Below are 24,504 nucleotides of genomic sequence, written 5' to 3'. Positions count from 1 at the left end.
ATAATTCACGACTCCACCTGTCAATCATAGGGAATTTGTTAGCAACTCACCAATCGGCGGTCGCTATTTGTCCCGAAGTACACGCCCCTTTTCTGAAAGAAAATGATACGATTATTAATTATAGATATATTATATAGATATATTCATAATTATAGATTATTATTATCCAACGTTATTCCCATAACGTTGTTCTGACCGCTGAGTAAGCAGTTTGTGACGTAACATCGGTGCGCAGCGGTAATGCGGGACGGATTGCTGGGTAGCACAGGTTGCTAACGTGCTGCGTTCATAAACATTTCGAGGAAATTATTGTCCAACTTTGTCAATGGGGAACATGCAAACCCGTCACTCATTGCCCAGAGCGTGTAGAGGGCGGAATACAATTTTCTACATTTCCAAAACCCAAACGGAGTCTGGAATAACGCAAGAAATGGATCAAGGCCTGCTGCCGACCTCATGTCCTGTTGAATGAAATTGTCATCGACGGCGACTACTACATGTACAAAGGTAACTGGTTGTAAGCATCCCATTTTTTGTCATGACAGCACTGTATGATAGTCAAATCAAAGCTCAGTAAGTTAAGGGAGTTATGCTTTAATTTATGTGTAAATTCAGGTAGCTCTGCTAACATTTGCTGCAGTAACATTTAAGCACTTTTTATGCTAATGTTAATTTTAAGTATTTTTATGAACGCATTGTTTTACAAGCTTGTATTATTTAAAGTCTTACTCACCTGCTTTTTGTACGTGTAAAATACAGCTGACACAGACTTTGTGTCCCAATTTGTCCTGTGGGGGAGAAAGACTTGGGCTTTAATGCTGATTTCTCCATTGTTTTCCGCAAATAACCTTACAGATCTGATGTATGACTTGGATAATGTTCTTGCGTGTTGTCTTTACCTCAGTGTTGGCTTGTATAAGGCAAAGAGGACAAAAATGTCTTGGGTAATGCATTGAGTTTGACGTCCTCTGCCATTATTACTGTCTGTGTTTGTCAGAGGTTTGATCTACTTCTGCATGGGGGCGGAGCTGGTTTCATGTCAGATGCATTCATAGTGGAATAAATCACTAAAGAAGCAACACATATTTGTAAGGTGGGTAGATATAAAAAAACTTAAAAAGGAATGCAATCACTGGTTGTTTATGTGCAACACACTTATTGCTTCTGGCTAACATCTGTTTTGACAAGGAAATATGTACTTTAGCACCACTTTGTCTTGAATCTTACTGCGTTGAACAACAAGTGTCACCAAATTTTCCTGCAAAGAGAGTTTGAATGCATGGCACTTTAATAACAAGTTGACTCACATAGCAGAACCACAGAAAACATCAACAGTGTTTTACCTAAGATAACTGGACTGCTGTAAAGTCGGCCAACGTCCTCTTTTCTGATAAAGCAGTTTTTGTATCTTATTGGCAAGTCACAGTCAAGAGTTTGGATGAAGAGTAGAGAGCCACATAAATAATGTTTTGCTTATTCAGTGATGATTTCCTCTGCTGACGAGCTTTTTTGAAATGATTTTGACGCAACAGTATTTAGTACCTACCCACAATCCCACTTGCTGTAATAGGTATTGTCTGGACAGAAGACTGGAAAGAAAATACCTAGGAAAGCAGACAGGCTGAAGGCTATTAAAGCAACCTTGTCTTCCCCACTGCATCGATACAATAATTCATTAAAAAAAAAGTAGATTTGACCAGGTACTGAATGCAGATACTATACAGGAGTTGGTCAGCCCTTCTAGTTTTTCAAACTAAGGCCCAAGGAGTTTATTTGGCATTTCAACTCATGCTAAAAAACATGATGCTGAATGAAATTAGGCTGGTTTTTGCTGAAAAATGATCTTATTTGAGATGCACTTGTGCATAAAAGATGAGCCTATCCAAAACAAAGGACAAGTTAAATACAACAGCTGAAAATAATAACTGAGGTAAATAATTATAGCCACATATTGTGGATATTGCTTTGTCTGTCAGCATAATTTGACCAGACCCATTCTGCTAATTAGAAGTATGGATACTAATTTGACTTTGCAGATACAGAAGGAAAAGTAAACTCCTACTACAGACAAAACAAATCTAGACTCTGTCCACTAGATGTCAGGAAGCTCACACATTTCTTCAACAATCCTACTAACATTATGACCCTCAATAAAACTATACAGTAGAATACAAACAGGATAAATGTGAAGGAAATCCAAAACAATTTCAGTATTAAAATGCTCCTGTGATGAAAGTGACTTTGAAATATTTAAATTTACTCTTTCCACTAAACATTATTTAAGTCTTTGTTACAAAATAGTTTTATAACTTTTGTTAAAAATATGAACATTTTAAACCAGTCATGTTAATTGTTTTTGCATTTAAAATGGATTTTGTACATGCCTTTCAGATTACCATGGCACCCACCATAAGAGGGAGACATCCCTTTAAGGTAAAACAATTAAGGCATCCTCATAAATAAAATCCTTAGTACTTCTGTTTTTTTTTTTGTTTTTTTTTTTTAACGTCAAATGCCATTTAGTTGAACAATCGCAATAATTTCTTCATGTTTTTAGAACTCTTTTGTAAAAGTTGCAGTTAATTTTTGCCTCCCGTAGCATTTGGTATTCTCATCTTCTCATCTCGGCATTAGATGCACACTACAGAGTTGTGTGTGAATGCAGTCAGAAGATGGCAATGGTGTCAGGTTATTGCGTGGCTGTCAGCGTTGGTGGGCTTGGACAGGCATCGGCTCCGCACCATGCAGGGTTCCTTTCTGCCTGCTGGAGATCTTGTACTTGCTTCTTTAGTCAGCCCTAAGCCGCTGTCCCCACGCAGGGCTGCCTTCACCAGCGTTCACCTAAATCTGTCACACAGATTTGACACTGTGTCACTTGGAGTGCACTCTGAAATGACATGTATATAATGTGGAATATTGTGCACATTTACAGCCCGGACTTCCCTTAGAGCATGACCGGTTTCCTTGTGTGCATGTGGGTGTGTGAAAAAACAAAAACAAAAAAAAAAACATAATAAATAAATGTCTGCGCTTGATATTAAAAAATAAAAAACAACATGGTATTACTTCATGAACATAAATTATGCTTTCATATTCAGACAATATAATTTAATCAGTCCTACAATCAAACAGATTTTTTTGGGGCACATTAGAAATCTTAAGAGTGTATAGAAAATGTGTTTGCAAAACCATTTAAATGAAAAAAGAAACAAACCTGGGCTTCTTGTTCTGAAGCAGATATAGTGGGCAGTTAAGTGACTTTTAACGATAGCGTTGTCCTTACATCTCAGTACCCTGTCAAAAATGTTACTGTCAAACGTTTGCCGTGTTTAGGCCACAAACAACACAAATCAGATCAGATTAGGCTCACAGCTATTTAGGCATGAGAAATTACACTAAATGCTCTTTTGTATCCTTCCTCCTGTGCGAAAACAATTTATACCCTAATGCTTATTTTAGACCAAAAATGCATTCAGGCTCCTATGTTTCAGAATAACACTGCTGAAAGGAATAAGAATATAAAGAATTGAAATGAACCACATTTTTGTAGATTTTGCGCATCTCAGTGTAAGCACGGTGCTTAACACATATGTAGTGTGTTTAGTGTGTAGTTGCTTTTAATACCATTTGTTAATTTTCACAGTTTTAATATATTATCATTTTGTATATTTACATTATTCACCCCAATAATTGTTTAGTATTTACAGCAGCAGTTGGCAAATATCCCATTATTAGCAGTAAAGTGAACAATGCACAGTTGAATTGGAATCTTTCTATTTAACTGTATTGGATTGATTTGATTTTTAACGTGCTTCTTTTTATTCTTAGATATGAAACTGGACTTGTTTTTCTTTTAAATTGCACTGGAGTGACATTTGTTGTGAATTGGTGCTATATAAATAATCTGAAGTGAACTCAATTATTCTTGTTCTAGCTTTTACAACCAACTCGAGAGGAAGCTTCTTCCTGCACAGAAAGTTCTCAATTTGGAACAAAGAGAAGACAGTGGGACTGAGTGCCCATTTCTTCCTCTCACATGGCTTTCACTCTGTCGCTTTCTTCTGCAGTATTTACTGAACAAAATTGTCACAACTCGGCCTTGTTGGCCAGTAAGAAGGATTTCTCACTCCCCTGTCACTGTGGCTTTGCAAGACGTATTGCACAAAAAAGGCTTGAAACTGGGTTGCGGTTTTTAGGGTTGTCGTTGATTAAAGTTTTAAAGCAATTAAAATTATTCTCAAAGCAGATGTGTGTTGTATAATGCAGATCGATTCAAAAAGGAATTTGGGAGGGCAGTGAGATACAAAAATTATAATCTGGCATAATGCAGTCTTCAATTTTTACTAAATTCTAATAACAGTAGCTGCTATTTTGAGGCAAATCTGTATTTGATTAGAATTTAACAAGATGTTGGCTCAGTCAATCATTACTCATACGTAAAATGATAGTAAATTAAGGATTATTATAACATTTCTGGCTTTGAGTGTTGGAGCAAGAATTTAAGTTTGTAACCAGCTTAACTAGTTTAGCAACAGCGCTAATGCTAAAGTCAAACTTGCTAGCAAGCTGGACTTTTTAACCCTTTGGAAGCTGACCCCAATGAAATGCAAATTTGAACTTGTTGGAACAAATTCTAAGGCCTAGCATTATTTCAGTAACATTCTGTGCCTTGAATTGTTTAGCAACAATGCTAATGCTAAAGTACAACTTGCATGCAGCTGAATTGCCTTTGGAGTGTCATTGTCAACATTGTTAAATATTAGCTGAAATTGTAAGGGAGAAAGTTTGCACACCACTTTGTTTGAATGGATTTGAAAAGTTGAGATTAACATTTTATTCTTTTACTTAGTTTGCTGACAGCCCTAATGCTATATTTAAACTTTCTAGCCTTTCATTAGCATTGAAAGTCGATGTTGGTGAATACCACAGATTACTGGTTAAGTAAAAAGTTTAAATGCACATTTTAGAATAAATTTTTATCCAAGTCTATTTCAGTAATATTTTTTGCCATAACCAGCTTAGCAGCAGCGCTAATGCTCAAATCAAACTAGATATCAAGATGCGATCACTAATAAATTATTATTTATTGTTTCTTTACAAGATGGAAGAGAAAAATGTTGAGCAAAAATAATGTTTGCTTAGAAATATTGATTCAAATCTTTCGAAATAAACTGGATGTATATTGTGACACCAACTTTATTGATCTACTCTAAAACTTTATTCTATCTGTGTAAATGTATAAATCTATTTTCTATATTTTTTAATCAATGTTGAGTTTCCACCAGCAGGTCTAGAAGTATCATTCAGGAAAACGTAAGTTTACATTTGAAATGTAGTAAATTTGATAAGCCATTTTTATGAGTTATTCATCTAAATTTTTCCTCTGAATGTTTTTTTTTGTTATTGATTTATTTATCATTTGCTGAAAAAAATTGAAATAGGTACAATTTTTACATCTGTCAAACAGCAAATCAAAAGGAAAAGTTATCCACACAGACATCAAATCACAATACGCTGTAGACTTCTCATTTTTTTAAATACTAGGCTTCACTTATAGTCAGGTGAGACTGAAAAAACTTTTTTGCCTATACATTACAATGCAGGGGACACTTCTTTTCTCACACAGGTGTTTAAGAGATCCCCTCTCTGATAAATCATGATTTGTAAACTTTCTCACAGACAGCACTGACAGGTTTCCCTTTGATAATGTAGAAAAATGGAGAAAGCGAGAGCTGGGCTTAAGTAGAGCTGTGATTTAGAGCGCAGAGATGCAGCATCTCTCCCTTCCAGTGGAGGCCCTCCTGGGTTTGATTTAATTCTCTCCCCGCACTATTAAAAAGGCCTTCCACTACCTTCAGCGCATGCACCTTGCTGTCATAACTGGCACAAAATCATTAATCAATGCCGCTTGTAGCCAGTGCGACTAAGGCCCTTCGCAGTGTATATTTTCCCATTATTGATTGTGCGTGTAATGCATGAAGAAGTACAAAGATAGGTGTCCTCCTGTGTTGGAATGACCATATTAGGCCATGAGATGAGGGAACTATCTGGGCTTCATGTAGCACTTATCATTCCTGTCAAGAGGAAAACTTTCTTCTCAAAGTGTTTCTTAATTTAAACTGTTGCGTCCGTTTTTTCCCCTCCCTTTTGCATTTTGCTTCCTGAACTCAACAATGATCCTGTGCTGGATGTATGATGAGCAGTTATTTGGTGCGATAAACTGAAAGGCGCTGAATGTCAGTGTGTCCCCCCTTTGTTGTTTAATTTATTTTCTTTTCAAAGTGAAGGGAGGTGTCCTTGCTGTGAGAGTTAGTCATTGATGTGGCTATAGTTAGTCTGTCCCCTGCTGCGTCTGTCTGTTGGAGACGCTACTTCCTCTTTCCTGCTCGTTTGCCCAGAGACGCTCACCTCAGTTTGTTTGGCTGCAGCTAGAACGATGTAGGGTGGGCTTCATGAAGAACAAAAGATTATAGACTGTGGACAAATCTCTGCAAAACAAAGCACACTTGACAGACACTGTTAGAAGGTAAATGCAGTTTGACCTGTCCTTTTTGAAGGTATTACCTGTAGTGTTGAAAGTTCTTTGGTTCTTTCATTTTTAAAACATTAGAGAAGAACAACACAAAAAGGATACCGGTAATTTGTATGTTCTATTTAATTGTCATTTCAGAAATCTTCTGTTTATCTGTGTCTAAACTCTAGTGTTGGCACTGCAATATGACAGAGTGAAAGGAATCACATGCGGTGTTTTCCAATTCTGTGTACCCTTCCAGTAAACTTGTATATTGCTGTAATTTTACAGTGAGATCTGACGATGTTTTTTTACTTCTCTTATCTCTCTCCTACTTCCTTTAGGTTTAAGATAAAGTTGAACTATTTATGTCTTGGCTTCAGGTATTTAACTCTTTTAATCATGCCTCTGTCTCTTTTTTTTTTGTTCAACAAAATATATAACAGCATCAGAAAGAACATCCCTAATGATGGTCATATTTGAAGTTGAACATAACACATTTTAGTTCTAAAATCCCAGGAACCAGTTTTTATTGAGTTAAAAACAGTGTTTATGTGTGTACAAACTCGGATGTCGAATGTGAAACCAGTGAAATAAATAAATAAATAAATAAATAAATAAATAATTTAAACAAGAAGGGTTTTTTTTGCCCCTCTGGAAACAGACAGAATTAAAAGGTCAGTTTTTTTCTATGTTTTTCAGTGTAAGATTATGCAACTGCAATAAAGATGAAAATATGTTAAGGCATTTTACACATGATGCTAATACTTGTAGAGGTTGCTGTATATCACATATGAGGGAATTCAGCAAAAATAAATAAGCAGTAGGATTGCTTTATGTTTATCTTATGGTTTAATAATGTTCATTTGTTACATTTAGACAAATAATGACTCTAAATTGTTTTATCAACAACTGACTAATGGGTGTATATGCAGTAGATAAGCCCTCTGGTCAATAAGCTTAAAATAAATGGAAATAACATATTATGGGATGAAAGCCCTTTACCACGCCCATCTTAAATATCGATGCTTACAGTAATTTGTCCCCATTTCTATTGACTTTGTGTTTGGCTGTCAGTAAATGTCGCTATGAGAGCAAACGCTGACAGATTTTAGGGGGACTTTCTGCAGCGATGATCCAGATCAAGTCAGCGCACCCATCAGCTTAAGTTTTTTGGGGGAGTGGCTGCAGCTTTCACTTCAGCTTGCAGACGAGGGTCAGGTCACAGATCAAACGTGTTGTCGATCCTCCGGGAAGTCCAGCAGAACCTGAAGATGCTGATCAGAGCTGGCGGGGGGTTGTTCTGGCATGCTAATTGTGATTCATAAGTCAGATAAAAAGAGGAGTGGCTTTTCACAGCAGCTTGAGTGGAGAGTAACAAACCTTGACATGGTGGAATTTTGCAAAACCAGTATGTGAACCTGGAACTAAGGTTATTAGATAATAACACAATTGAATATGCTTCTTGTAAAAAATGTTGTTCTTCTTATATCTTCACATCTACAAAAACAATTCAAACTTCTTGATTATTTTTTTTAACATTTTATCATATTACAAGCTCACACTTTAATGTATTTTATTGACGTTGTATGTGATGGCCCAATACAAATAGGGCATACAAATAGGGCATAATTGTGACGTTAAAGAAAACAATACATGCATCTTTTCAAACTTTATATGATTTTAAAATGTACAATGCATGATACTTCCACCAAAATGTTTCTCAGTGGGGATGATGTGTTTAGGGTGATGGTAGGTAGTTATTTAAAAAAAAGTCTCTGTTTTCAACAGAAAAACTGTTTTCTTTAGTAGTATGAGGGTTTAATATAAATGCATAACACACTTATAAGGATGTTTGTAAAAAAAAAAAAAAAAACTTCCATTAAATAACATGTCAAATGAAATGACAATTATATTCTATTTTGTTATATGCCAATCTGGCAAAAATACGTTGAAGTTTGTGGTTGCAAACATAGGAAAATGTCTAATAGTTTAGGGACATTTAGTACCTTTCCAAGGCACTAAAGAGCTTAAATGCATGCATATCTCCTACCCTGAAAGAATTACCGTGCTGTGAAATAGCAAAGACTTCTACTTCCCTATTTATTTGGGAAGATCTATGTGAAAATGGTGTGATGCCTTTCCTGGATTTTATCGCCTCTAAATCGCCGGCTGGAATGCATTGCTAAGCCCGGCCTCCGAGGGCTAGCATATAGCTCTCTCTGCAGGCTTTGTACAGGATGAAGAAGTCATAATCCTCAAACAGACTTAAATTCCTCCAGAAAGGCTCTTGATCCTGAATCCACTCATTTTCTTCAAACAACTTAGCCCAAAAGAGAAGGGATATTTGAGCACGGCTGAAATCCTTGATTGAAATCTGCGACAAGTGGTCATAGACAAGCGCGCATCAATACACACGCACGCACACAGAGACGCAAATAAACCCCGGCACACACAAATACATGTGCGCCTCCCTGACGGTCGCCAGCTGCCGGTGGAGAGCCTGCACCAGGTAGTCGAGTGGGCCTCTCTGAGCTCTCATTAAAAGGTAAACTTCTCCGAGGCCAGGGAATCATGTCAATCACAGGCTGCGTTCCTACACCAGGCCCAAAGTCTGTGCTCTCCACCCTGTCAGATGCTGTTATCAGCTTCAAAGCCACATCAGAATGCTGTTTGTTCTGCGCTTTAGTTTCACCCACACGGCAGATTCAAAAAGGCACAGGTCTATTTGATAGTGTATATTTCATTGCCGGAGAGAGAGAGACTGTGTTTGTCTTGCTGTGTTTGTCAGCTCATATTTGAGCTGAGGGCTCCTATTAAAACTAAACACCCAACCAAAAGAATATTGCCACCGCTGGGTTCTTTTAAATCGAATATTGAGCCCACGGAGATTGAAAGCAATTTAGTGGTAGTTTTTATGAAAAAAAAAAAAAAAGAGAAAATCTCTGCTGTTTCTATTTACCCTCGATTCTCACTTATTTACGCAAAGCACACTCCCTTAACATATTTCATATATTGTAATAATTACATTACTTACCCTTTTCGATTTTTCCCAAAATATTGCCTTTGTGAATTCACTTATTAAATAAATAAATGTTTTTGAAAGTAGGAGTAATTTTATGGAATGGAAATAATAAAGTGTAGCCAGTGCAGACTTAAAAGTATAAGGTTGTGTGTACTGTTTGAAATGAATGAGAAGTTACTGAAGGAAAAAGCATCAGCTGGTTGTTTCTTTTGTGGTTAACTGTGAATACCATAAGCAATTATGCATTCAAAGCAATTTATAGCACTTCACTAGGGGAGTCCATACTTTTTTTCAGACTTGTTTTGCCTTTAAAAAATGGCAGTGTATTTTCAGTACTTTTATCTTAGCTTTTAATAACCTTCATTTGTTACCTTTAGACTAACAATGAAATTAAATTGTTTTATTAACAGCTAACTAATGGGCTTATCAGTAACCAATAAACCTCTGGTCATTAAAGTTAACATAAATGGAAAGAAATAGTTACATGTTGAAAGCCCTTTATTACACCCATTGTAAACATTGATGCTATTGATTTTGTGTTTTTCTGTCAGTAAATGCCATAATGAGGGCAAACTATGACCGATTTTAGGAGAGCTACGTTTCCCCTTTTGTCACAACTCCACTTTTCATGTTTTTAATTATTACTCCAATAGTAGACATAGGTAAGTAGCAATTTTCTGGCTAATAGGGATAAACAGACATTTCCATTATTTAAATTGTGTGTTCTCTTTGCTTTCCTGTGATGAAACAACTGACCTCTGTGTCATGTCATGTTAACAACCCAGGGGAAGAGAACGTCATGGATTATTTATGTATTAAAATTCTTAAAAAAAAAAAAACTAAGCAGAAATGATTGAGTCACATTTATTTAATAGGAATTAAAAGATATACCAATGATGGTGCATGTTACTTAAACAATGACTTCTTTGTGTAATTTTTAATGACTGAATAAATTAAATCAAATCAAAGTGAAGATTTTTCTGAATATTACAGTAAGGGTAAGGATAAGACCTGCAACAGACTGGCGACCTGTCCAGGGTGTACCCCGCGTCTCGCCCGGAACGTTAGCTGGAGATGGGCACCAGCAACCCTCCCGACCCCACTAAGGGACACGGGTGTACAGGAAATGGATGGATGGATGGATGGATGGATGGATGGATGGATGGATTAGGATAAGACATAAGAGGATTTCACTGTTCAAGAACTTTTAAATAACAATAGAAATATATATGAGCCTCTGAACACCCTGATAAATATTAAATGTATAGTAGGCTATTCCTAAAATCTGGATGTAGCACCAAAGTAGGTTTAATGAATAAATTTCAGTTCAAAAGAATGACAACCAATTTGTCAAATATGTTAATCACTTAAACATTAAATCTAAAGCGTATTTTATAAGTATTACACAGCCCCTTAAAGTACATTTGTGTAGATCTTTGTTAGTAACAGTCTCCCGCTTTTCATACTTATTAATTATTCCTGTTTGGGTTTGTTTGATCATGTTTCTGTAATTCTTCAAATGACTTCAATATATTTGTGCTACTGGTGTTTACTTATATTTGTCCTTTAGTCACAGAAGTAATAATCCAATTTTATAAGTGCCTTAGTGTTTTAATATATTTCATAGGAATTACATCATCCATATAAGATCACAAATCATTTGTCATCAATGACAAATGCCCACTAAAGCACGTTGGTCTGACCTATTTGTCCACCAATGGAAAAAGGAAAATGAAACGGAGAGACTACTTCAGCCATTAGTTAGTTTGCTGGACAAACTGCAGAATCTAACTCTATAGGTGGCTGGGGAAATAAAGAGGTACTACTTATGTTCTCATTGACCTTGTAGCTGAAACCATTGCTGTTTGCTCTTTGGCCAACCTTAAACAACAGATGCACACTCACACACCCACATACGGACGCATCTGAAGATTTTGCTTGCATGTCGGACAGAAATACATCAAGTGATTGAGTGACTAATATTTTTTGTACTATCAGGAAGTTTTGGCAGGAGATGTCTTTTTTAGCGACAGTATTATTAAGAACCTGTCAGACTTAACAAACTAATTATAACTGCTTGAACAAACTCAGTTTTTTTATATATATATATAACTGGTTTCTCAATTTGCATCATAAATGTGTTTTTAGTTGTTTCTTTGATGCTGAAAAACAAACCTTAGAAAACAAAGCCCCAAAGTGTGTTAATTAGTATTCGAAACAGCAGCAGAGTTACTTTCTGTTCACCAATCTATATCTATATAACAGTCTGAGAGGATTTGTGATAGAACACCATGTAAACAGCCCATTACTCCAACTTGGACTGATTAACATATGATTGTAATTCATCATATCGTGTGCAGCTGGTGACATCTTGCAGCAGCATTTATTCTGTGTTGATACATGACTTTGGTTTCTTTTTGACAACTCAAAAACAAACAGATTGCAAGCTGTCGCTACATTTGTTCACCATGAATGGAGAAAATGAATCGGGAAATCAGGTGCGCCAGGTGATTAGCACCATCATGCCTGAGATCCTCATGGAATCAAGCTGAACACCGTGTGTGTGTTTTTTTTTTTTTTTTTCATAAACAGAGCAACACTGTGGCAACTGCCGGAGCGATTTTATTCAAACACATCTAACAACTGCTCTGGTTATGTTCAGTTTCTTGTGCATGCCCATGTATTCTGTTTAAGCTGTTCACACAACATATGGATATTAAATTTACTGCGTGTGACTAATGGTAAATAAAACAGTTGCCTGGTCAGCCTGCTATAACTTTTAAAGCAGTTAGTTTAATCATCTTTTGGAGTAAAAGTCAAACATCTGGGGTATTTGCTGATTTTACATGTCTGCCCACCTAACAAATATAAGACTTTGTGCACAATTAAAACTAATTATTTGTTCATTACACAAAATCCTCTACAAAGAATCTGTTTTATTCCAGATTGTGATCTTGGTGTTATTTTTTGCATAGGTAAAGCTTAGGATGAGATTTGGGCTTCCGATAAGGTGTGATTTAATCAAGGGGTGTTGTTTTGCCTCAAAAGTTGGTGGACATCAGAAGTTTTGGAAACTGTTTGATTGACAGAGCACAACATGTCCTTATCAGTGGCATGTTTTTTAACTCATAAATGTTGAATAGTTCATCCCTCAAGGGTCCACATAGTGCCTCTTTTTTGTTACAATTTACATAGATGACCATGTGTCAGAATTGAACTGATGCCACTTAATTTTATGCTGATGACACAGCTCCAGTGAGAGACAACCCATCAGAACTACAAATGGTATGGACTGATTTATTCTGTGCTAATTACATATTCTTTAAAATTGGGTTTGTGATTTAAGAAATTTGAAGTTCTTAGTTTTCCCAAAGATCTTGTCTCATCATGTCCTTATGCATGCAAAATTCTTTACCTTATGCTGTAAGATGGATGTGTTGTCACAGCTCTGTGACTTGGATCAGAACGATAGCAAAAATATTAAATTGAGGCTGCACTGGCTAAAGAAAAAGTGTTTCAGTAGTTCTTTCTGCTGTTGTAAATCTAAATCACATTTCTCCCTTGACGGCTACAGTAGATCTAACCCTCTAAGTGGAGCTGTTTATGGTGTTGTGCAGTGTAAAGTTGAAGCATAAGGGTGTCCCAAAGGTTTGTTGTTTAGAGATTAGATTGAACCAAGTGGCTCTTGCTCCTGCTCATGCTCGAGGAAAGCCAGTGCTCCCTCTTATAGACCACAACCTCTGAGCTTCGATTTGCAGCAGTGCGTTCACCTTCATTTCCTTCTGTAGAATAACATTGTTGCTGTTATTTTCTTGATGTTTTCTGGGAGTTTTCTTGCTCATACATATATCTATTTATTTGTTACTTCAGCACTCCTAGAAGAAAATGGGTTATCTGACACAGAGATGGGGGGGGGGAAAGCTCATATTTATGTTTTCACTTGTTTGATAATTTGCACTAATATCCCACTTCACTAATCTTTTCTCATAATCCTAGAAGTGGCATTCTGCGTATTAAAAGTTTCTTGCCTTTAGACTGTACTTAACTAAACCGCACTTTTAGAAATCTTTTTTGGCTGTAATTATTAGTTTGATAGATGCTTGTCTGTTCTGTGAGGGAAGAGGTTAGCTGTCCCCGTTAGTTTTGAGCAGAAGGTTTAGGAGGGAATCCACTGAAGGCATCTGTCAGTGAGGTAAAGAGCACTGACAACCATACATCATCTCTGCCTGGTGCAAGGCCCCTGTATTTAAAAGAGTACTGCAGTCAAAAGCCCATAAAGTGAGTGACTCCTCTGGAGCATCTGCCACTGCATGCAGAGAGAAGATTCAATGTGAAAAAGGGGAGATAATGTGCTCACTCACTAATGGGCACCCAACTAGACACAGGCTCATTTTTCACATCATGTCATCTGTAGGGTTTGAATAAAAGTAATGGTCACAATGAGCCTGGATCTCTCCCAGTCATTATGGCTTTTGCTTCCTCATTTTTATTTGTGTTGACTTGTACAGTCAGAGAGGATGACAGTCTCTGGGCCTGTGGATCAGTCAGATTGATGATTCTTGCTGCTCCCCGCCGCTGCTGACAGGTCCCTTCTTTCTGCCAGGCATGTGAGGCCAGAATGCCGCACTACGTCATATCAAATGCTGTAATCTGACAGAATAAAAGGATTTGCACACTGGGGACATCCCAATCTCTGTCTTTTATAATTTTCTGACAAAGACAGAAGGGGGGGTGAAAGGGCTCCTACAGTTTCGTGTAGCAAGAATTAGTGTCAGTCAAAGTTAAGTGGTTATTTTAAGATAAATAGGAGAAGGTTTCTGTGGCATGTTTTAGCGCTGGGCTTTATGATGCTATGCTAATGAGAATAGATACTGATTGGTCATTGGATGTATTCATTTCCTAAACATTCAGAGTCTAAGGACACGGCACATCTAAATCTGATTATTCTGAAAAGGTTAGTATGTAATTAACGCAAAGATTCACTGCTGCTGCCAACTGTGCTCAGTTTAAGATGGCAATAAATGCCCAAATGATGTTTTCATCTTTAAGACACATTCACTTATCTGCTTGTCATGATTTAATAAAAATGTGCTTAACTGATTTATTATTGTACAGTGCCTTTTAAAAATATTCATACTTCTGGAACTTCAACAGATTTTTTTCACATCATACTGACTTTGGTTTATTTAATTAGTTTTTGTCTATAATATAAAATCTGATTTAGTGTACAGTTGTGAAGCAGGAGGGAAAAGTAAATGGTATTCAATATTTCTTATAGAAAATGAAGTAGGACTTGCAATTATATTTAGCTCCTTTACATTGCTACCTCAATATAGATTCAAGTGGAAGAAAGACGGTTCAAAATTAAAGTTAGAAAGAACTTAAAAGCAGGGTTAGGTTGTAAAACAATATCCCAAACTTTATTTGATTATTCTACAGAGCACTGTTGATGTCATCATTTGAAAGTAGAAAGAATATGGCACAACTGCAGCCTACCAAGACATGGACATCCACCTAAAGTAACAGCTTAGACAAGGAGAACATTAATCAGAAAAGCATCCAGCCTGCTGTGGTAACTTTGGGGCAGCTCTGGTGGGAGAAATTACTATATGGTGGTGGGGGGGGGACCAAAAACACTGCACCTCACCTTGAACACACCGTTTCAATGTTAAAGCCGGGGGTGGTCGAATGAATGTGTATTTCCTCAACAGAAAATTAGATCAGAGCTAAAGAGAGGACAAATAGAGCTTAACACAGAACAATCCTGGGAGAAAATGTTTGAGGCTAGAGAAGACTTGAGACCGGATAACGTCCCAGAAGGACAATGATCAAACAGCCAGTGTGCCACATTGGAATGGTTTAAATCCAAGCATGTCCACGTGTTCAAATGGTCCAGTCAAAGTCAAGACCCAAATCCAGTTTAGAATCTTTGGCAACAAAAATGTTAAACTTTTGATTTTTCATTAATGTTTCTCTTTACACAATTATGCATGACTTTGTTTTGGTCTGTCACCTAAAATTTCAGCAAATAAATGGAAGTTTGAAGTTTTAAGGAAATAAAATGTGACAGAAGGTAAAATGTTTAAATATTTCTGCATGGGACTGTTTATAATGTCTTTTTTTTTTCCTGCTGTGTTGCATATTATCTTCGAGGCTTTCAAAACCCTCGGTGTTATATAATCTATATTTTCTGCTTCATCAAATACTTTTAGGAGAAGAGAACTGTTTTGTGTCAACCCTGATAAGAGTTCGGATGTGAAAACAAGTGATTTCCTTACTAGGTTCAGGAGTCAAAGGCCTTCTTCCAGGGATGTGGGCTTCAAGAGCCCAGAAGATTAAGACATATATTGGATTCATGATGGAGGCCACAAAGTTCATTTTGAAAATAAAACAGAATATTATTCACAGTCCTTTTAAAATTCAGATTGCCAGCTGACCCATGACTTGGAAGTAGTGCATTACATTTTCAATGAGCTGACGCTCTGTCACTAGCAGGAAGAATCCCATTTCCTGCCCGTTTGCCAGGGGAATTATGGGATTAAATCCGGTGTAGTTTAAGGAACTATGAGAGGAACAGAGATACTGTAGGATAAAAATTTTGACATTTCAGAATGGGCATTTCCTTTCTTTTATGTCTAGCAGTTTTAGTGCGGTGTGCTAATTTTTTTTGAAGTGATTTTCTTCTATTTTCCTTTTTCGCTTTTTTTCAGTGTCAACAACATGGAAGGAGGTGAAAATCACGCTGCTTTGTAGGGAGCAGAAAAAAATCCCACCGGTAATATTATAAAAGACACATGCACACAGTTCTGCCTGATTTTCATATATATTAAAATCACTACCTTCAGTCGCATATGAAATTCTACAAACCACTAACGCCTAAGCTTACTGTTGAAATGTCTGTTTCCCTTTGATTCAGGTTTTCCTCTCTGTTTTCTGACCCTGAAAAGAGGTGACCAGTAATCTTATTCACACACTGCTTCCATCACAGACCTCCTCCATATGCCTTACATAAGCCAGTAGAGGTAATATTGACATTGCTCAGCTGCATTAAAAGTTGCATGTCATACACAAATATTATGAAAAGTTAACGCTTTCTTCCAAGCTGCACCCTCTAAGCTGCCTGCATAATAAAAAGCTTCATTTAAACCCTCCTCCACAACAATGAGAGTCTGTGTTTATATAGACTACTTGCAGAAATCTCAATATCATATCTATCCAAATTTTAATTTTACTCTTACAATATTGAGAGCTTATATAGATATTGAGTAGCTACTATATGCATCACAATATCAGAGTTAATTTATTTCAGTAATTCAATTCAGAAAGGCAGACTTATTATTTACTATATAGATTCATGACAGTCCATATATTTAAGGCTTCTAATTTTGATGACTATGGCTAATGGATAATAAAACCCACCATTCAGTTTCTCGCCATATTAAAATACTACGTAAGACAAAAGAAAATGGAATTTTAAGACAGAAATATTGGTCTTGTATAAAAATTCTGAAAGACGGGAAGGGCCTTGACCTATGATGACCTCACAAATCAGCACTAGTCGCACAACAATTTTAGATATATATTTTGTTGAATTTGATAAACATGGCTGTTGGCTGGATAGGACTGCACAGCACACAATGGATTTAATGTCATTGCATGATCAATGACAGAAGACTGTTTGGAATCCCAGTATTGTTCTCTAGTGTTTTCCAAGAATCATAAATTCACACTTTGCATGCCAATGAGATATCCAGCCTGCTGGATGGAGTCTCACCGTAGTCGATGCCCAAAGATTAAAGTGGCCGGTTAAAGGCTGAAAAAAAGAAGATTGAGGAAAGTGTGGATTTGTCACAATAATTTCCATCACCCTACTGCTTGAAAACTGTCAGGTCAGCATTCTTCTCCATAATGGCGTGCAACAAAACATATTTATACAACTGCATTTTTTTTTTCATGTACAAGCCCTCTTTTTTATTTGTCCTGTGCTGTATTCTAATATTATCAAACAATATATTTTGTTTTTCATGAGTTGTAAACCAGATTTGATTAATTGATATCATTTGAATAACAATAAATAAGTTGGTTTATTTTGCAATAAAATGAGTTTTGGATGCTATTCTAATTTACCGAGATGCACCTTTACACCTTTAACTGGTCTATAGACATGGAGAAGGGCTTGCATTTACACTGCATTAAAGTCGCAACTTAAGCATGGTGCTGAGCTCATTCCCATAGCACTGCCATCCAACCCCCATCTCTTTGCACCGATGCCTGCCTCATCACTCCACACAAAATATCCCACCCTTAATTGGTCTGTGCTCCTCCAACATGTTTGTAATGAAAAAAAGCAGCACATAATTCTTAGTTTGTTGGCTGGCAGAGCCCAATTTACAAAAGTGGAGGTTGGTGATAAGCAGAGACAGTATGGCTGTGGAGTGCTCAGAACAATGAATCACCCCGCTGCCAGGGTTGAGCAGAATATAATTGAGTCCAACATCTCTGAGCACTTTCACCATAATTAATGATAATCTGTAACAGAGGAATCTGAGATTCCAGTTCACAGAACTGTTTAATTAGGCCCAGTAATGAAAGCACAGGCACTACAAGAATATGGCCGGCCTCATGATTAATGATTTGTGCTACTGAACACAAAAGTGCTGCACCGTTAACTCCAATGGATGCTGCTATGTCTCCCTGGCATTTACAGAACACCAAAATACATACGGAGCTGTTTGCATCCCCTATATGTAGCACTATATAAATACTTTGTTTGTTTTTTTTTTCTGTGCAGATATACTTGCTTTATAATTAACATGTTCTGGATATCAAAAATACCACTTCAGATAGGATTTATCCTAAATACTATAGATGAAGCATGTCTTTTTTTCTACATATTTTTTTAGAATCTGATTTTCTTTATTCTTTTTTTTATGTCTGCTACTAATGTTGATTTTGGAAATCAGCTTATCTGTCAAGATTTCTCCTATTCAGGTGATTAGGCAACAATTACTTTAATTAATCTCTGGACCCTCTTTTCTCACAACCAGTACATGTTTTAGTCTGCTTTTTGAAAATCTGAATTTTACTGTGACGTCTTTGTAAAATGACGGAGATGGAATGACTTTGTAAATATTTTTCTCCCTCCTTCAAATATTAATTGTAATTCAAAATCTGAAACTCATCTATTAAACCTGAAGTGCTCTGTTCTTCACTAAATAGAATTTTTAAAGGGGCAGTATTGTGTGTTTTCCAGTCACTGTGTTAATTGTGCCATTTTACAGCACAATCAAGTAACTGATCCATTAAGATGTTATAAAAATTATGTAGACATAAAATATGCCTTAAAAAATTTTGACTTCATAATTTGACAACTTGAAGTTTCGACCTCTGTCTCTTTAAGAAACGTTTTCTTCTTCGGTCGCTCCATTTTCAGGAAGTCATCACAGCACCTCTCCTATTAGCCCTGTAATAATGTTTTTACCAGAAATATTTATTGATTGTGAAGAAAATATGGAACAATTTAAGCTAAAGTTTTTAGGACCATGTCTTATGCTTCCAGTTTTGTTTAGACATAATTAGCATCCTGATTTATGTCCAAACTTCAACCACACTAGTGTTGATTAATTACCTTTAATTATTAGTTTACCATAACTAAAAGTGTTGGGAATTACATTACATGAGGACAAAAATAAATCTATAAAAGTTTGTAGTTGCTGCGCTGAAATGAATATGTTTTCCTGAAGAGAAAAGATGTTTTTTGTGTTTTTGAAGCTATATTTCCAAGTACATATATATTTGTTTCCTGAACACTAGTGGTAAGAAAAGATTGGCATGTAACAGGAAAAAATGTAGTGTAAAGTAATAAAAGAGCCACATACGAATTGAGGTCTTTTACCTAAAAGTATGGATTGCATTATTGAATGAAATGCTCCAGCTCCTTCTTATGCCTTGCAGGCATCCTTGTTGTTATTTTTCTGGTAGTATAGCCTATGTCGTGCAACTCCACAACACATCAGCATGTAGGGCCTAGCCGAACAGTGAGTGCTGGAGTGGTTCCACATTTTTAAATGAATCTCATGAAATGCACAGTAATACAGTCACACTATTACAGAAACAAAATAAGATTTTGTTTGGCATGAATTGGATTTATACCTAAAAAAGCTATTAGTCACTCCCTGTCAGTTTACTGACTGCTGTGAGTTGAACGTTTCTGTGTTAGACCTCTGAAGTTAAATTTCACAGTTAGTTAGATATTGTAAATGTATCGCTTCCTTTGCTGAAAAAAAATGGTTTGGTAAATCCAGACATGGTAATAGATCTAACAGAAAGATTAGATCATTATAAAATAGTAAGAACAATAGGCTGTACAGCAAAAGGCTATGTGTTTTATTCATCAAACCTCTCAGCAAAATGCTAAAGTTTCTATCAAGCGGACATACAGTGTGCCTTAGGAAATGGCAATGTGAAAAGCAGCGGGTGTGGAAAACCTGACACAGGAGCTCAGCCCTCATAAATCTATGACAAAACTTTGCAAAAATAAGAAAGAAGACATAAAGAAGAAAAGGGAAAATAGATCTATTTTAGCGAAGGAAATAACTGTAGTCGCCCATCCCCTTGCTCTCCCATTTCCCATGTCGAAATCTTGTTTAGTTCTTTAATTCTACAGTTTCTGACCTGGATCTGGCCATCGCTGCACATGAAAGAAATTACAAAAGCCTCTCAGTCACAGCAGCCCAGCTTCCTCCTGCACCGCAGCATTTGTCATTGCCAAAACAGCAGAGTTTAATTAAGTGTTGTGAGCAGCCTAGTGAAAAACACACTTTAATTTAAACCTCTGAACATGCTCCTATTGGTTCTTTACCTTCTCAACAATCAGCAGGGTATACGGCATAAATTTCGATCTCTCGAGGGGGAAAGCAGCTGCTGCACCTCTAGCGATTCATAAACGGCTTGCCTCCCCAAGAGCAATCTCTATTACAGCACATTTCATCATAACTCTGTTTGGAACTGTGAGCAGATGAATGTAATAATTAATGTCCCTTCTCAACTAAACATTTTATTTATTCTTGACAAATTAATGTCTGTTCTCATGTTTAAAAGTACATGTTGTGGGACAGTGCTTCAGAGTTGGTGAAAATAATGAAATGGAAAATTATCTCTTGACCCATCAGGCAATGCTTGACAAAGAAGGTAAATGTATTCAGTCCTAGAGCAATGGATTTGTTTCAAGTTGGTAAGCTTTTTGAGTCGGCAATGATTTTTTAAGTGCGCCTTTTATAATAACATAAGCTTTACCAGTTAAATCGATGTGGATACCAATAAAAAGGGACACACGAGACCACAGAGTGTTAGATCTGCAGCAAAGGCAGTCATTTTATCAAGCTGCTGTTGAACTGCCTTTGGGAACTTCAAAAGCACAAAGAGGTTATTGAACTGCAAAAACTGTTGAAGAGAAAAACAAAACATTTTGACGGACAGCTAAAGTGATTCACAGTAAACCTAAGAAGGAAATTACTGAATACATTGCTTCTTAGTAAAAAAATCTATTACAATCCCTACTGCAGCTAAAATGATCTTAAAACATTCCCATTCTTACAAATAATTTCAATCGTGAAACTTAGTTTTTTAGCTGTTTTCAGACTGGTGTCACTGCTGTCACATGGCCATGTATGTTGGCGAATCTAAAACCAGGTTTTGAGACTGTGTAAGTTAAAAGGACAGTGCTATGTATTTTTCAGGGAAGTGATATCTTCTAACATAACCGGGTCACAAAAAAATACAGAAAAACGTCTAATACATTTATCCTTCTATAACACTTTCAAAGTAAATAGTGAATAAACTTTAAAAAAATGTTTAAACATAATTTGCTTTATAACTAGCCTTGCAACATTTCACATCCTTCCCCAATGTTGCTTTTTTTCTGTTCTATTAAATATATGGTCATTCATGATACAAACCTATTGAATCTAGTCCTGATCTCATTTTTTTGTTTGTTTTACTAATTTTGGTCTCTGTGTACATAGAGAGGAGGCTGATTCAACAACTTATCAAGCCAATTTTCTGAGCAGACCCAGTGTTAAAAAGTGCTCTGGTTCCCATATACGATCTTACAAATCAAGCACTGACACAAACGCATAAACCAATCAAACCCAGGCCTCATGAGCCTTAAGCAAAGGTGGAAGTACATTTCCTATCCATGTTGGGTGACATCCTCTTTTCCTCCTGTTGGCGCTGCTCCTGCATTTGACTGATCAGACAGCCAATACATGGTCCAGGTTTATTAGCAAGACCTTACAAAGCCCAAAGCTCTGTGCAGTAGTGTAATTCTCAAAATGTGACACGTTAACTGTGTTGACTGATCCACACAACAGCTGGTTCATAGGGGACCTCTCACACTTGAGCGCAGCAGCCGTGTAAGGAAACAGTAGTGTCTTCAGCTCTATGTGGTTCTTACCAGAAAAAGTCTTGACACGCTGTTCATAGCTAGCTTGTTCAGTCACTTATACAAGGCAGTTTTCAGGTTCTAAATTGAACACGAAGCATCTTGTCTGAAGTGTCTTCAATGCACTTAGAGAATATAGAATAAATCACGTATATAATCTTATCCTTCTTTTATTGCAGTAAAATGGAAATTGAAAAAAAAAAATTGCCTTTAATTTAAGTACATTTATTCAGTATGGGAAAAAGAAATTCCACAATATGAATTCAAATTATTCAAATAAATGCATATGAAGCCATTTTTTTAAATCAAACGTCTTAAGTTGAGAGAGACGTATTGAAGAAAAAAAAAAGGACTGACATCAATCTGAAAATTGACGCAAGAAAAACTAAGGAAGCAATAAAGCAACTGGAACAGCAGTGCTCTGGCATCCAGGAAGACAGACTACAGAAAACATGAGATTCTGGCAAATAATTAAAGTAACCAACATGTCTGTAACTACAGGGAGGGGGACACAAGAACCAGTTGCGACATATCCTGGGCGCATAGAGCAAAGGAACCTGAGCACGGGAAAGAAGGAAGGCAAGTAATAAACACACAAATACACACAGAGGTTATTATCACTACACACAAGCAAGTTAATTAACCAAAATTTAAAGATTAACTTCAACCTGCATCCAAGCCAAGTACAGAAGAAACTCGACACAAAGAAGTTAAAGGTATGGAACACCATTGATGACAATAATAGAGAACTCAAAATAATCCATTATAATAAATTTGGAACCAAAAAGACCATGGACCATTGACTCACTAGTTTAATAATTATTATTCCCCTAATAATTCTTCCCAAAATTAAATTTAGAAAAATGCATAGGTTAAATGTCCCATTAAATGTGGAAACAAAATGTTTATTACGATCTTTTTAATTTCACTGAAATATTGCTATATTAACCCGTATGTATGTACGCTTACGAGGTCCACTGTATTTGATCAAATTTCTTTGCAAATCCTTGTGGTTTACATCATTTCCATATTTCAGCAACCTAAATTAAGTTCATTATAAAACACTCTTCTGTAATAAGCATGTTTAACATTTATCTCTAGGCAATGCAGTACTCAGGTCAGTATAACAACTTGTAAATACACTGGGACATATTAGAGCCAGCGTTGGGTCGCCTTGATCGTTGATCATTTAAAGGATGCTCTCCTGCTCTTCCTCTTTAAAATGCCAAATGATATATGATCACTTCTACACCGGTAGTTAATGTACACTATTAGCTCTGTATTTAAACATGATAATGTAATTGATTTACAAATTGATTTATTGATGTTAATTCAAGTGTTTCATGTATTAATCAAAGTAAAGAAATTAATTCCGTATATTTTATGAGCTGTTGTGTGATCAACTAATGATATGAATTAATCAACTTTAATAAGAATTCAAAGACTATTGTTTGCCCAATTTGTCACTTTGTTGGAGGGGGAAATGAAGAACGGCCTCTTGATTTACAACGTGTAGCTCCGGGGGAGTATTTTAGAAAATTACTTTGCTTTTTGGGGGGTCTTGGATGGTACAGGGAGTTATCAGTTTATTAGCTGGAACAGGACAGGTGTAATCTGTTTAAGTAGAGATGTTTATATATTTTTTTTTCTTATGTTTCTGTGCTATGGGTGCATAAAGAACTCAGCACAGGTTTTTATTTCAAGTTTTCTATGCAATCTTGAGAAGTATGGAATTAGTTGTTTTTTCTATCACTTTCTAAATCTAAAAATAAAAACAACGTGTTGGACAAATACTTTAATTTCCAGTCTCTACTTCTTGTGATTTTATTTCCGTTTATTTGTTTTATTTACTATCTAAATATTATGTTACATTTAGACAGTCTGCATTATCTTTAATTATCTAACTGCTCTCAGTCAGCATTTGTCTTTATCGAATCAAAATTAAGGACAACTTCCCTGTGCTGTTAGCCTCTATATAAGTTGCCTATTTTTAACTGGATCTGTTTCCCAAACTGGATCTAGTTAGGTTAAATGTCCTTATCTAATCTTCGCTATTCCAATCAAGATTCAAGTCTGAGTATTATCCATTTTGAAATAGCTTTGAGCAAAGTTATTCCAGATGCCAAAGCAACTATTTACAGAAGATAACGTAGATAGATATTTTGTATTTAATGAGCAAAAAGTTATAACAACTAATGTAACATTCTAGAAATATGGGTCTGGAAAGGCATGGAATATTAAAATGGACAATTTGTTAGAAATGTTTTATTTGGACAGACTTGCAGAAAACGAAATTAATTGAGAAAGTATGGAGGTACTTTGTCATAAAGTAATGGAATGGTTAAAGGGAAAATGTAATCATATTCCAGAATTGCAAAATCTTTACGTCTTAAATATGTTAAATAAATAAAAATGGCAGTTGTGCCCATATTAGTGAGCACAATTGGGGTTACGGTGATTATGTAAAATTTAATTAAAATGGCGTTGAATGGCTCCCAGTGGGAGTGTCTAAATGCCTTCCCTACA

The 24,504-nt window shown here is 36.2% G+C and overlaps 1 long non-coding RNA gene across 2 annotated transcripts in view; it reads left to right on the top strand.

Moving 5' to 3' along the window:
* Window positions 1-202: 202 nt before the first annotated feature.
* The window catches only part of LOC106946911 (uncharacterized), a 45,535-nt gene continuing 21,233 nt past the window's right edge, over window positions 203-24,504 (top strand). Inside the window, exons 1-5 of one of the 2 annotated variants that reach the window (XR_001424868.1) lie at window positions 203-507; window positions 998-1,093; window positions 2,392-2,433; window positions 16,247-16,311; window positions 16,453-16,636. This is a non-coding gene — a long non-coding RNA (uncharacterized LOC106946911). Of the gene's footprint in view, window positions 508-997; window positions 1,094-2,391; window positions 2,434-16,246; window positions 16,312-16,452; window positions 16,637-24,504 lie in introns of those variants that run through there. The other variant, XR_001424867.1, reaches the window with a different exon arrangement.

Source organism: Poecilia latipinna, unplaced genomic scaffold, assembly GCF_001443285.1.
Source record: "Poecilia latipinna isolate Pla-1442-1.1 unplaced genomic scaffold, P_latipinna-1.0 Scaffold212, whole genome shotgun sequence".
Lineage (NCBI taxonomy): Eukaryota > Metazoa > Chordata > Actinopteri > Cyprinodontiformes > Poeciliidae > Poecilia > Poecilia latipinna.
The sequence above is the reverse complement of the archived record's forward strand: the minus strand, read 5'-3'. Positions and strand labels throughout refer to the sequence as shown.